Source organism: Muntiacus reevesi, chromosome 8 (assembly GCF_963930625.1).
Source record: "Muntiacus reevesi chromosome 8, mMunRee1.1, whole genome shotgun sequence".
In the NCBI taxonomy this organism is placed as follows: domain Eukaryota; kingdom Metazoa; phylum Chordata; class Mammalia; order Artiodactyla; family Cervidae; genus Muntiacus; species Muntiacus reevesi.
Window position 1 is genome coordinate 77,936,656 of NC_089256.1, and position 15,697 is coordinate 77,952,352.

Here is a 15,697-nt window from a genome sequence, read left to right on the forward strand (position 1 = left end):
TGAAGAAACAATAAAATGTTTGATTACTTGAAATAAATTATTTTAAAATGAGAGACAGAGAGAGAGAAGCAGATTAGTTAATGTAGGTTTAATTATCAGAAAAAGCTTCATGGGAACAGTAGGTCTTCAGGAAACTGTCAAAGTGTGAAGCAAGAGAAACAAGGGGAACTCACCTCTGTCCACTAGGCATGAACCTTACTTAAGAAAAATAAAAGAAATTATTTTTACCCATTAGAAATTTCAACATAGAACAAAAATAAAATGTTGAAATAAGAAGATACATTTTGCACAGATGCATAACCCTTAAAAAATTCTTGTTTGAACTTCTTTGTGATTACAATCACTAAGAATAAAACTTTCATGGACATCCTTTAGTAGAGGTAATGTACAACCATCAAAATCACAGGTTCTGTGCAGTATGATTAAAAGCACCACCTAGCCATTAGAACTTTTAAGAGTTTTTTCTTTTTTTCTTTTTTTTTTTTTTTTTTAACTTTTACTTGAACTTGACAAGCTGTACTTTCTCAGGGTCTAGTCTGCTATCACTGCAAGCAGACCTGCTTCTTATTATTTGGTTGGGTTTTTGTCAATGAGAAATGAGTGGATGGGTTATACAGTGCTTGAGATTTCCTCTAGAAAGTGTCAGGATCCATTTAAGGAGTTATATTTAAAAACTCAGTTATAAGTCTTCCATGATGAAGAGAGGTTCATGCTCTTTTCATTCATCCTTCATGGTGAACTATTATCAGAACAACAAAAACAACAACAACAAAACTACATTGGAATGTGAAGGTAACCAAGATAAATGTGGAAATGTGTGTGCTAACACCATAACAAATGAAGTCTGACATCTGTTACCCCTTGATGCTGGCTAGTATCCCATGAGAGAGCATGTCCTCATTGACTCTCAAGAGCTGCATGTTTCAAGTTCCAGGAGAGAAAGGCAAACATAAGAGAAACATGGCAGATGAAAGTGTAGTTCCAGACAAAAGTCAATAAGAGAGAGTGTTTGGTCAGATATACACTGATTACTGGAAGAGCTAACATTCTTCTCAGAGTTGAAGTGTTAGTGGTCCTAAATTAGATGACGCAAACAATGACTTTCTAACACCATACACAAAGCTAAACTCAAAATGGATTAAAGATCTAACTGTAAGACCAGAAACTATAGCACTCCTAGAGGAGAACATAGGCAAAACCCTCCCCGACATAAATCACAGCAGGATCCTCTATGACCCACCTCCCAGAATATTGGAAATAAAAGCAAAACTAAACAAATGGGACCTAACTAAAGTTAAAAGCTTTTGCACAACAAAGGAAACTATAAGCAAGGTGAAAAGACAGCTTTCAGAATGGGAGAAAATAATAGCAAATGAAGAAACAGATAAAGGATTAATCTCAAAAATATAGAAGCAATTCCTGCAGCTCAATTCCAGAAAAATAAATGGCCCAATCAAAAAATTGGCCAAAGATCTAAACAGACATTTCTCCAAAGAAGACATACAGATGGCTAACAAACACATGAAAAGATGCTCAACATCACTCATTATCAGAGAGATGCAAATCGAAACCTCAATGAGGTATCATTACATGCCAGTCAGAATGGCTGCTAACCAAAAGTCTACAAGCAGTAAATGCTGGAGAGGGTGTGGAGAAAAGGGAACCCTCTTACACTGCAGGTGGGAATGCAAACTAGTACAGCCACTATGGAGAACAGTGTGGAGATTCCTTTAAAAACTGGAAATAGAACTGCCATATGACCCAGCAATCCCATCCTGGGCATACACACCGAGGAAACCAGATCTGAAAGAGACACGTGCACCCCAATGTTCATCGCAGCACTGTTTATAATAGCCAGGACATGGAAGCAACCCAGATGCCCAACAGCAGACGAATGGATAAGGAAGCTGTGGTACATATACACCATGGAATATTACTCAGCCATTAAAAAGAATACATTTGAATCAGTTCTAATGAGATGGATGAAACTGGAGCCCATTATACAGAGTGAAGTAAGCCACAAAGATAAACCAATACAGTATACTAACACACACATATGGAATTTAGAAAGATGGTAACGATAACCCTATATGTAAGACAGAAAAAGAGACACAGATGTATAGAACAGACTTTTCGACTGTATGGGAGAAGGCGAGGGTGGGATGATCTGAGAGAACAGCATCAAAATATGTATATTATCAAGTGTGAAACAGATCACCAGTCCAGGTTGGATGCGTGAGACAAGTGCTTGGGGCTGGTGCACTGGGATGACCCAGATGGATGAGATGGGGAGAGAGGTGGGAGGGGGGTTCAGGATGGGGAACACATGTAAATCCATGGCTGATTCATGTCAATGTATGGCAAAAACTACTGCAATATTGTAAAGTAATTAGCCTCCAATAATAAAAATAATTGGGGGAAAAAAAGAAAATTTGGTCTAGGTAAAGCAATATATACTGTGTAAAAATTAGTATGGCTAACCCTATAATTGGGCTTCCCAGGTGGTGGTAGTGATAAAGAATCCACCTGCCAATGCAGGAGACTCAAGAAATATGGATTTGATCCCTGGGTCAGGAAGATTCCCTGGAGAAGGAAATAGCAACCCGCTCCAATATTCTTACTCGGGAAATCCCATGGACAGAGGAAGCTGGTATGCTAAAGTCCATGCGGTCACAAAGAGTCAGACATGACTGAGTACACACACACACAACCCTATAATTACAAGAAGGGATTAAGAAATTAGTTCACATAGAGAGGAATGCAAATGGATTTGTGTGAGGATAACTACCAAAAACACACATCTGAAGCTAGGCAGAAAGTGTAATAACAATCATTACACTGAAAATAGCATTAAGAATATCATATTCTTCTTTTTAATAGAAAATTCTCAACTGACCAATCTAATAAGACCAATATTTTTACTTTTGTTATTTTAGAATAAAAATGAAGATATAGAGACAAGTATTAAAAACACACACACACACAATTTCTCCTCCCCTTAACTTCAAATTGTGAGTGCTAAAATAAGTATCTACAGAATGAAATAAAGCCTGTTTCTTAAATGTAAAATACAAATAAGCAAAACTCTAATACCTTCTAATATAGAGGAACTGTACAAGTGTTTGTGCATTTTACTAAGTATTTATCTGAAACTGGATTATAACTAAGGCAATAGGAATCTCCATATGTAATGTAGAAACAGGGAAAGAGCATGTGTCAAAATTTCAACTGCCTTCATACATATCACATAACAGATCTTTAAAGTATTTGATTGTCAAAGTTAGTGGTTTTACTTCAATGTGTGAAGTGTCGGCCTATATTCCAACTTATCCTGAATATCTCCTGCCTCGCTCATTTGTGTCCGACTTTTTGTGGTCTCATGAACTGTAGTCCACCAGGCTCTTGTGTCCGTGATATTTCCCGGGCTAGAATACTGGAGCGGGATGCCTTTTCCTACTCTAGGATATCCTCCTTATCCAGGGATGGAACTCTGTCTCTTGCATCTCCTGCATGACAGGCTGAACCTTTACCATTAGCATCACCAGGCAATATCACTGTTCTGCCAGTTCAGTCACTCAGTAGTGTCCAATTCTTTGCGACCTCATGGACTGCAGCACACCAGGCTTCCCTTCCATCAGCAAATCCCTGAGCTTACTCAAACTCATGTCCATTGACTCAGTGATACCATCCAACCGTCTCATCTTCTGTCGTCTCCTTCTCTACCTGTCTTCAAGCTTTCCCAGGATCAGGGTCTTTTCTAAGGAGTCAGCTCATTGCATCAGGTGACCAAAGTATTGCAACTTCAGCATCAGTGCTTCTAATCAATATTCAGGACTGATTTTCTTTAGGATTGACTGGTTGGATCTCCCTGTGGTCTAAGGGACTCTCAAGAGTCTTCTCCAACACCACAGTTCAAAAGCATCAGTTCTTTGGGACTCAGCTTTCTATATAGTCCAACTCTCACATCCATACATGACCACTGGAAAAACCATAGCTTTGGCTAGATGGACCTTTGTCAGCAAAGTAATATCTCTGCTTTTTAATATGCTGTCTAAGTTGGTCATAGCTTTTCTTCCAAGCAGGAAGCATATTTTAATTTCATGCTGCAATCACCATCTGCAGTGATTTTGGAGTCCCCCAAATAAAGTGTCTCACTATTTCCATTGTTTCCCCATCTATTTGCCATGAAGTAATGGGACCAGATGCCATGATCTTAATTTTTTTTTTTTTAAAAATATTATTTTATTAGTTGGAGGCCAATCACTTCACAACATTTCAGTGGGTTTTGTCATACATTGACATGAATCAGCCATATAGTTACACGTATTCCCCATCCCGATCCCACCTCCCACCTCCCTCTCCACCCGACTCCTCAGGGTCCTCCCAGTGCACCAGGCCCGAGCACTCGTCTCATGCATCCCACCTGGGCTGGTGGTCTGTTTCACCATAGATAATATACATGCTGTTCTTTCAAAACATCCCACCCTCACGTTCTCCCCCAGAGTTCAAAAGTCTGTTCTGTACTTCTGTGTTTCTTTTTCTGTTTTGCATATAGGGTTATCGCTACCATCTATCTAAATTCTGTATATATGTGTTAGTATACTGTAATGTTCTTTATCTTTCTGGCTTACTTCACTCTGTATAATGGGCTCCAGTTTCATCCATCTCATTAGAACTGATTCAAATGAATTCTTTTTAATGGCTGAATAATATTCCATGGTGTATATGTACCACAGCTTCCTTATCCATTCATCTGCTGATGGGCATCTGGGTTGCTTCCATGTCCTGGCTATTATAAACAGTGCTGCGATGAACATTGGAGTGCACGTGTCTCTTTCAGATCTGGATTCCTCAGTGTGTATGCCCAGAAGTGGTATTGCTGGGTCATATGGCAGTTCTATTTCCAGTTTTTTAAGAAATCTCCACACTGTTTTCCATAGTGGCTGTACTAGTTTGCATTCCCACCAACAGTGTAAGAGGGTTCTTTTTTGCATGTTGAATTTTAAGCCAACTGTTCATTGTTGACCTTACTTTGTCAACAAAGATGGGTCTAGTCAAGGCTATGGTTTTTCCAGTGATCATGTATGGATGTGAGAGTTGGACTATAAAGAAAGCTGAGAGCTGAAGAATTGATTCCTTTGAACTGTGGTTTTGGAAAAGACTCTTGAGAGTCCCTTGGACTGCAAGGAGATCCAACCAGTCCATCCTAAAGGAGATCAGTCCTGGGTGTTCATTGGAAGGACTGATGCTAAAGCTGAAACTCCAATACTTTGGCCACCTCATACGAAGAGCTGACTCATTGGAAAAGACCCTGATGTTGGGAAGGATTGAAGGCAGGAGGAGAAGGGGACAACAGAGGATGAGATGTCTGGATGGCATCACCGACTCAATGGACTTGAGTTTGGGTAAACTCCGGGAGTTGGTGATGGACAGGGAGGCCTGGTGTGCTGCGGTTCATGGGGTGGCAAAGAGTCGGACACGACTGAGCAAGTGAACTGAAATGTTCACTCTCCTCTTTCACTTTCATCAAGAAGCTCTTTAGTTCTTCACTGTCATAATGGCAGGTGTCATAACTGTTCACAATTGCTTAATTTTTATTTTCTTTTTTTTTCCTTACTACAGTTTTCTTCCTCCCCTTCTTTCTTTTTCCGTCCCTCTGTTTATTCTTGCCTTCCTTCTCTTCATCCTTTCTCTTTCTTCCTTTCCCAGAAACATTGAGGGACTATATTTCACTCTGAAAAGACTTAATATGTTGAAGAAACAGCATCATATACCTTAAGAACCATGTTATTAGAAACTGAAAATGTTTAATAGCTTTTAAAATTCTAAATAAGCTCACCCCAGGTAAAGCACACTAAAAAAATAGTGTTTAGAATTTGCTGAGCAGCAATGCATTTAGACATATCTGATGGTCTCTATCTGACAATTTATGCTACAATGGTTACGGGATAGAAACTGCTTTTCTATCCAATTTAAAAACATGAATGTTCTTCTCTTTACCCTAGAGCTTAAAGACAATTCACAGAAGTAGGTCAGTATGAAGTATTGCCACAATAAAATGTTGTTTTACTTCCCTTTTGTAGCAAAAATTAGGAAAACATTGCAATGCTGTTGAGTTATAAAATATGTTAGCAATAAAACAAATATAAGCTATCAAGTTTATTTAATTTCTACTGTTACTATCATTATTCAGAAACCTCTTTAAAGTCTTTCATATATTTGAAAGCAATTTATTTTGAAAAAATATATCATTTTAGAATAACATATTTTTAAAAGCTGCTCAGTTATGAACAAAATCATCCTTCATAAAACAAAATATAAGTTATTTTATTTGTTTTATTGCAGGAAATATTTAAAAATAATTTTATTTCAAAACTTTTTTTTTTCTTGCCAGTAACCTTGCTGTGACAATATAATTTTATCTCTCCTTAAAAACAGTTATCTACCTTTTGACCTCATCAGATTACAACCAATCTATGGAGTAAAACTGTGTTAAGTATGGAAATGTACAGGAATAAAATCATTACACTTCCCAATATTCAAAATACACAGTTGTTAAAATACCAAAAATCAAACCTTAACTATTGACATTTTTGCATAGTAAAGGATAATTTTCCTATTCTAAATGCTAATAATTGGAATAAAATATATTATAGATAAATGTTTTTTGTAATTTGACTCAAGTTTCAAGAGTTATAATTAGTGGGAATGACAAAAAATAAAGCTATAAAACAATCATATAATGTAAGTATTTGTTTTAAAGTTTTCAAACTGTATTCAAATGATTGAACAAAAGACACATTAATATTCTACACACCTGTTTCTAATTAGCAAGTAAAAATGCTTTTGTAACTTTACCAATGAATATATGAAGAATATTTGAAGAATTTATATTGTATATCACCTGATTTTCCTTAAAGGAGAAATTATTCCAAAATAAATGACACTATTGATTTTATTTTGCCAATTTGTTATCTCAGAAATTATTTTTGAATTTCCCCAGAGAAATTATTTGACAGAGATTCTCACGTTTATCAAATGGGATCAGTGTGGAGGACATATACTCTAAAGAATCTCAAAACTCTCTCAAGGGCTAAGAAGAATGATCCAGTGCTATCGTATAAAATTTCACTCCATTTTAAGGACAAAGGAAGGTTTGTAGGCTTAAAGTAACTTCTAACTTCCCCAGAAATTTTCAAGTTCATCAATAATAGTCAAGACAGAGTACAAACAATCAGAAGTGAGATAGCTTTTCCTGGAAGAGTCAATAGAGAACCTCTAGGGAAAAACAGTACAGAGGTTCCTCATAAAGTTAAAAATAGAACTACCATATGGTACAGAAGTTCCATGTCTGGTTACAAATCCAAAGAAAATGAAATCATTATCTCAGAGATATCTGCATCCACATGTTCATTGCAGCATTATTTATAATAACTATAGTATGGAAACAGCAGGAGTGTCTGTCAAAGGGTTAATGAAGATGAAGAAAATGAAAATATGAAGTCATGATGTGCTACTTTACCTTACTGAGGTAGTAATTTTGCAGTATACATTTATCAAGGCTTTACATTATATACCTTAAACTTGTACAATATTAAATGTCAGTTATATTTCAATAAGACTAAAAAGAGAGAAAATAAATTTTAACTTGCTATAAAAAGAAAAATTGCAAGAATCCTATAAGAAATGCTTGTGTACACCATAATCAACTTCACCAATTGGTTATATTTGGCTCTATTTGTTTTTTCCTTTCTCTCTTTACATGCACACATGCAGGCCATCTTCACTTTGCATGGTGTGATGTTCACAAATTTGTTACTATGGTTTAGTAACTGAAATATGGTTTAGTAACTTCCCAGCTGGCACTAGTGGTAAAGAATCTGTCTGCCAATGCAGGAGATGTAAGAGACGCAGGTTCGACCCCTGGGTACAGAAAATCCCTGGAGGAGGACATGGCAGTCCACTCCAGTATTCTTGCCTGGAGAATCCCATGGAGAGAGTAGCCTGATGGGCTATAGTCCATAGGATCGCACAGAGTTGGATATGACTGAAGAAACTTAGCATGCAAGCATGCAGTTTAGTTACATTAAACTAATTCTCCAAATGCATGTGCTATGGTCTGAATGTTTGTGTTCTCCCAAATGCATATATTGAAGCCCTAACTTCCACAGTGATGCTATTTGGAGATGGGATCTTTAGGAGGTAATTACAGTCATGAGGGTGAAGTCCCTCATGAGGGGACTGGTGCCCTTATAAGAAAAGACATGAGAAAGATGATCTCTCTCTACTCTGTGATGAGTCAGTAAGAAGGCAGCTGTCTACAAACCAGAAAGTTGGCTTAACCAGATACCAAATCTGCTGGAAACTTGAATTTAGTCTTCTCAGCCCCTAGAGGGCTTCCCTTGTGGCTCAGCTGGTAAAGAATCCACCTGCAATGTGGGAGACCTGGGTTCTATCCCTGGGTTGGGAAGATCCCCTGGAGAAGGTAAAGGCTACCCACTCCAGTATTCTGGCCTAGAGAATTCCATGGACTGTATAGTCCACGGGGTTGCAAAGAGTCTGACACGACTGAGTGACTTTCACTTTCAGCCTCCAGAACTATGAGAAATAAATATTCATTGCTTTAGCATTTCAGTTTAGGGTAATTCTTATAACGGCTCTAACTGACTAAGACAGTTGGATTCAGATTTCAGTTATAATAGAATATTAATTAAGATTAATTGTGTAAAGCACACATTTTTTCACTAGGTCTTTATTCCATAATCACTATTTGTCAGTAACTAACAAACGTGTATCATAATCAGTGACCAATCAGGTTGCGTCTCTCAAAGTCTGCGGGTGATTGATTACTGCACAGCTTTTATGTAGTTCATGCACTGACAGTAAAGTAAGCAATTATGTTGTTTCTTGGCCTATAAGTGATAAGTCAACATGACATTTTAAAAAGTGGATAACCAAAAGACGTCGTTAACCAACAGATGCGAAAGTCCAATAAAGAAATAATAGAAGTTTGAATATGGATTTGGATATGGTTACAAGATGAAAGCCTGTGGGGAGTGTTTACAAGGCTACTGTTTGAGAGACTCAATGTGTAGCCAGAAGAATTTAATGAAGACAAACCTATCAACATAAATTTAAAGCTTTTTCACTTCAGTTCAGTTCAGTTCAGTCATTCAGTCCTGTCCGACTCTTTGCGACCCCATGGACTGCAGCATGCCAGGCTTCCCTGTCCATCACCAACTCCTGGAACTTACTCAAACTCAAGTCCACTGAGTTGGTAAGACCATCCAACCATCTCATTCTCTGTTGTCCCCTCCTCCTCCTGCCCTCAATCTTTCTCAGCATCAGAGTTTTTTCCCAAGGAGTCGGTTCTTTGCATCAGGTGGCCAAAGTATTGCAGCTTCAGCTTCAGCTCGGTCCTTCTGATGAATATTTGGGGACTGATTTCCTTTAGGATTGACTGGTTGGATCTCCTTGAAGTCCAAGAGACTCTCAAGAGTCTTCTCCAACACCACAGATCAGAAGCATCAATTCTTCAGCTCTCAGCTTTCTTTATAGTCCAACTCTCACATCCATACATGACTACTGGAAAAGCCATAGCTTTGACTAGATGGACCTTTATCAGCAAAGTAATGTCTCTGCTTTTTAATATGCTGTCTGGTTGATTATAGCTTTTCTCCCAAGCAGGAAGCGTATTTTAATTTCATGACTGCAATCACCATCTGCAGTGATTTTGGAGCCCCCAAAAATAAAGTCTCTTACTGTTTCCACTGTTTCCCCATCTATTTGCTACGAAGTGATGGGACCGGATGCCATGATCTTCGTTTTTTGAATATTGAGTTTTAACCTAGCCTTTTCACTCTCCTCTTTTTTCATCAAGAGGCTCTTTAGTCCTAAAGAAAGTGACAATACCAAGGAATTTCACATTAGAATAATTCTTGGAAGTATTTCACAACACTGAAAATACAAAGGACCAATGTTGAAAGTTGATCCACATTTAGAAAGGAGTATGAAATTTCTTGGACTTCCCAGGTGGCTCAGTGGGTAAAAATCCATCTGCAATGCAAGAGATGTAGGTTTGATCCCTGAGTTAGGAAGATCCCCTTGAGCAGGGGGCAACCCACTCCAGCATTCTTGCCTGGAGAGTCCCATGGGCAGAGGAGCCTTGTGGGCTACAGTCCATAGGTTTGCAAAGGTTGGACAGGAGTGAAGTGAAAGCATGCCACAGCACACCTATGGAATTTCTCAAGATAATAAAGGTGTTCACTCCATATTTTACTTCATATTGTAATAACATATTATAATATTGTAAGATGAGGAGGCAAGTACTTTTCAAATATTTGATGTTTTTGCAAAGAAATAAATCACTAATTCTCTGTTTCTAAATAAATAATGATTTTATTTTTTCCTTTCTCTCTATACTTATAACCAACAAGTGAATTTTTAGCATTATGCCAAATATTTCAAAGGGCAAGAAACAATGTTATTTTTCCATTAAATATTAAGTATACTTTGTTGTTTCAGCTTGCACAGTCATTTTTATGGTCCTACTACGTATATGTATGTATATATGCATATATATGGGAGAAAGAAATGGCAACCCACTCCAGTATTCTTGCTTGGAGAATCCTGTGGACAGAGGAGCCTAGAGGGGTGCTGTCCATAGGGTCACACAGAGTCGGACACCACTGAAACGATTTAGCATGCACGCATGCATTGGAGAAGGAAATGGCAACCCACTCCAGTATTCTTGCCTGGACAATCCCAGGGACAGAGGAGCCTGGTGGGCTGCCATCTATGGGGTCACACAAAGTTGGACATGACTAAAGCGACTTAGCAGCGGCAGCTTGCATACATACATGTAACTGTGACACGCTAACCTAGCTTGCAAGTAGGGTAAAATCTGAGACCATGAACATTTCTTGACAGTTTTAGTGATGAAGATTGGGTGTTAGATACATGATTTTCTGGAAGAGGAAGATGAAGGTCTCATAAGTCAATTGGCATTATCTGAGCAGAGGCAATCTAATCAGCAATGAAAATATTGACCAAACTGTATGGTCTTCTGAACAACACATTTTCTTTATTTCTTGCTAATGAGGAGGTGCTTGTAGGTTGAGTCCTAGGTTAGGTTCGAAAATAGCCTATTTGGTTTGTGCTCACTCTTTCTGGGCAGCGGAACTTCCTTGTCAATCCAGCAGTCAACCTTAGTTTGCTCCATTGTATTAATCAGCCCTAATATTTGTCCTCAGTTGACAGAGAGTTCTATCTTTTTCAGATAAGAGATGTATTTCTACACTGCATTTAAAAGAAGGATGAGTGACCACTGCTATAGGCAGAAAGCAGAAGAATGGTTGGGAAATGTTTGATTCAATTGAGAGATAAGGTGGCAAAATGCTCAAGGCTCCCTAAGAAAGACTTCAATAGCTGGACAGTCTCACAGTGCAGCCATACCAGAGTCCATTGCTCCAATGTTAGATTCCTTTGGCCATGACAATGAAATATCTCCTTGTTTTTTAGGTTTTTGCAATGATTCCTGGCTATTATGAAGGGGCTATCTATGGGAAAACAAAAGAAAGACAAAAAAAAAAAAGAAGAAGCAAACAAAAACTCCTGTAGTAAATCAAGCATAAAGCTTTGACTTGAATTTGAGTTCTTATTTCCCAGATTGCTTTCTTTTATTTATTTTTTTTTCTTTTTCTTTATGTTGATGCAGATAGCCTATTGGAGAAACTGACACAAAAAGATCTGTATAATTTTTCGGTCAGCCTCGCCGCCCTTGGAAAATTCCCTTAGCACTTACAGTAGGCCAGGCCAAAAAGCAGCAAATGCCCCCAGATTAAAACGGATTGTCCAAAGCATTTTCCTGCTGTTCAAGTCAGCCTGACTCAGACGGAGGGCTCAAATCCCATAGTCCCACCCAGAAAAGAAAGCAACTAAGCCTGCTGAGCCAAGGGCTGAAATAAAAGATGGCAGCAGAGACGAAATGGAGTATCAGACTGGCTGAAAGTATTCATTTCAGTTCAGTTCAGTCGCTCAGTCGTGTCCGACTCTTTGCGACCCCATGAACGGCAGCACCCCAGGCCTCCCTGTCCATCATCAACTCCCGGAGTCCACCCAAACCCATGTCCATCAAGTCGATGATGCCATCCAACCATCTCATCTTCTGTCGTCCCCTTCTCCTCCTGCCCTCAATCTTTCCTAGCATCAGGGTCTTTCAAATGAGTCAGTTCTTTGCACCAGGTGGCCAAAGTGTTGGAGTTTCAGCTTCAGCATCAGTCCTTCCAATGAATATTCAGGACTAATTTCCTTTAGGATGGACTGGTTGGATCTCCTTGCAGTCCAAGGGACTCTCAAGAGTCTTCTCCAACACCACAGGTCAAAAGCATCAATTCTTCGGCACTCAGCTTTCTTTATACTCCAACTCTCACATCCATACTTGACCACTGGAAAAACCATGGCCTTGCCTAGACAGACCTGTGTTGGCAAAGTAATGTCTTTGCTTTTAAATATGCTGTCTAGGTTGGTCATAACTTTCCTTCCAAGGAGTAAGCGTCTTTTAATTTCATGGCTGCAATCACCATCTGCAGTGATTTTAAAGCCCAGAAAAATAAAGTCAGCCACTGTTTCCACTGTTTCCCCATCTATCTGCAATGAAGTGATGGGACCTGAAAGTATTAGAAGTTCATTTGGTTGAGTCATCAGGCATCACAATGGAACCTGAAGCAGAAAATAAAGGTGAAGCTTTTCTTTAATGGCATGGAGCTCCTCTCTTCATCCATGCCCCAGGCTCTGCCCTATAGCTCTCTTCCCTAATCACAATTACTTTGAGGAGAAGGAAAATTGGAGGTGGAGCCAAGGTATTCCACCCCTAAGGGAAACTGAAGGCCATACTTACCTCTGAAAATGTCCAGAAACTTAGGGGAAGGAGAGACTTGAAACTTATTGTTCTGTTCGTAAAGCTGTCTGAGTTATTATCCTACATAATAGGATAATTATTACCCTCCTGTGGAAGGAAAGGTGTTGGTTTCAGTTAACACAGTCAGGCAGTATTTACATTTATGAAGGAAATGGGGGGCTAATCTGGTGTTGTAGGTGGGAACCTTTGCATTAAATAAATATACTGGTTTTTTTTCTACATCTGAATTAATGGTATTTACTTTTCCCTTCTACAAGTGCCAGAGAAGAGTCTCTCCCAATTAGGAACAATTGAATATCGAATAGAGTTACTGGGACATGAAAATCTCTACCTAAAATTTATCACATGATCCCTGGGTTGAGAAGCTCCCCTGAAGAAGGGAACATTACCCACTCTAGTATTCTGGCTTGAAGAATTCTGTGGACAGAGGCCCCTGGCGGGCTATAGTCCATGGGATCACAAAGAGTTGAGCCCACTGAGGGACATTCACTTTCACAATGACACTTTTTGAGTTTTAAATTTCTATGGCTGATGATTAAGTCAAAGTCTCAGGGTTTTGAAACTTACCTTTCTTCCTACCTGGAATATTTTTCTTCAAGATTTTCATACGGGTTCTTGTTAAGTTGATCTTAGCTCAAATGTCACTTTTTCAAATATGGGTGCCAGGGTCTCCAACAAATAGTAGCTCTCCATTTCCCCCATCTGTGATGCCAGTCATTTTCCATCAAAGCTTGGGGAATTATTTTTATAGAATACTATTGACTCATAAACAATGAAATCCCATTATGTACAACAATATGGATGGACCTAGGGAGTATTATGCTTTGTGAAATAAGTCAGACAGAGAAGGACAATGCTCTATTTTATCATTTATACTTGGAATCTAAAAAAAAAAAGAAGAAGCAAAGCAAAACTATTGCATAGAATAAAACAGAAACAAGCTCACAAGTACAGAAAACAAGCTAGTGGTGACCAGTGAGGAAAGGGAAATTGGCGGGGAGCAAGAAAGGGGTATGGAATTAAGGGACACAAAGTACTATGTGTAAACTAAATAAGCAACCAGGATATATTGTACAGCACAGAATATAGCCATTAAATTGTAATAACTTTAGATAGAGTGTAATCTATAAAAGCATGTTTAAAGATAGCTAGCAAAAAGGTATTGGTATAATAGTTTAAAGGCTTTCCTATAAAGCCTAGTCATTCAATTACTGAATAATAGTATTTAAATTTTGATGACTTATTTTTCCACTGCCTTTAATTGCTTTCCTTTTTGTTTTCTTTGGGGAATAAAGTAAAATAATAAAACATATATTCCAAGAGGAAGGTTTGGAGATACAGAAGTCTCCAGAGTCCTTTTGTTCATTGGCTTTATTTAAGCCAAACTCATGAGATTTAATTTTGTGTCTATCATAAATATTTATTTATTTCTTATATGGGGTTCCCAGGTGGTTCAGTGGTAAAGAATCTGTCTGCTAATGCGAGAGATGCAAGAGATGTGGGTTTAATCTCTGGATTGGGGAGATTCCCTAGAGTAGGAAATGGCAACCCATTCCAATATTCTTGCCTGGAAAATTTCATGTAGAGAGGAGCCTGGCATGCTAGAGTCCATGGGGGTCACAAAAGAGTCAGGCACAACTGAGCATCCATGCATTTCATAGATGAGTGCAAAATTCTTCTAAAGCATAGGAAAAATTATGGGTCTCCATAGAAAAGTATTTTGAATATTGTCAAAGAAAAATTGCTCCAGGTGAAATTAAACAGTGGAGGAGGAATTTGTCTAGGACTATTGCGGTAGAGAAGGCTTCCCTTGTAGCTCAGCTGGTGAAGAATCTGTCTTCAATGCAAGAGACTCTGGTTCAATCCTGGATCAGGAAGATCTCCTGGAGAAGAGACAGGCTACCCACTATTCTTGGGCTTCCCTGAGGGCTCAGACAGTAAAGAATCCACCTGCAATACGGGAGACCTGTGTTTGATCCCTGGGTTGGGAAGATCCCCTGGAGGAGGGCATGGAAACCCACTCCAGTATTCCTGCCTGGAGAATCCCCATTGATAGAGGAGCCTGGAGGGCCACAGTCCATGGGGTCACAAAGAGTTGGACACGACTGAGCAACTAGGCACATACACCGCACATTGCGATAGAGAACACTACTCTTCAACTCCAGGGAAACAAAGGTCTGGGGAGTCTTAGCAGCTGAGATGGAGGAAAGGAAAGTTTAGGCCACCTGTGTTTGCTGATTGGCCTTACACAACTGAACATTAAACTTTCTCATGTCCTCAGGACAGGAAGTACAAGTTGTACCCAGCAAAATTAGGTTTCTACCTTCCACAGAGATGGAGAGGTAGGCTTCCTTGGTGATTATATTTCAAAAGAGATGGCTCTCAGGTCCTTGAGAAAGGCATTCCCTGGGTCATAAAACTGTCAAGAGAATTTTAAGAGGATTTATGTACATTTCAAAAGGTGCAGAGAGAGAATTTGTAGTTACAAGTTTTCTAAAGTAAATGCATTAAGAAAAGGGAGGTGGTGGTCCTACAGACAAGAATAAATCTATCTAAAGTTTAGTCAAACTGAGGGGACTAGTAAGGCCACTCTGACAGTGATATACTGATTTTATAATTTTTGTAACAGAAAACTAAATTATCTCTTATTGTCTTTCATAAATTAAATATCTGTGTGCCTGTGCCCTATTTGCGTGAAATGCCAAAATTATAAGCAGGGGACTTCACCGACTTAAAGAGTTTGCAGCTATAACCAGGCTTGATTTTAATTAAGGACCA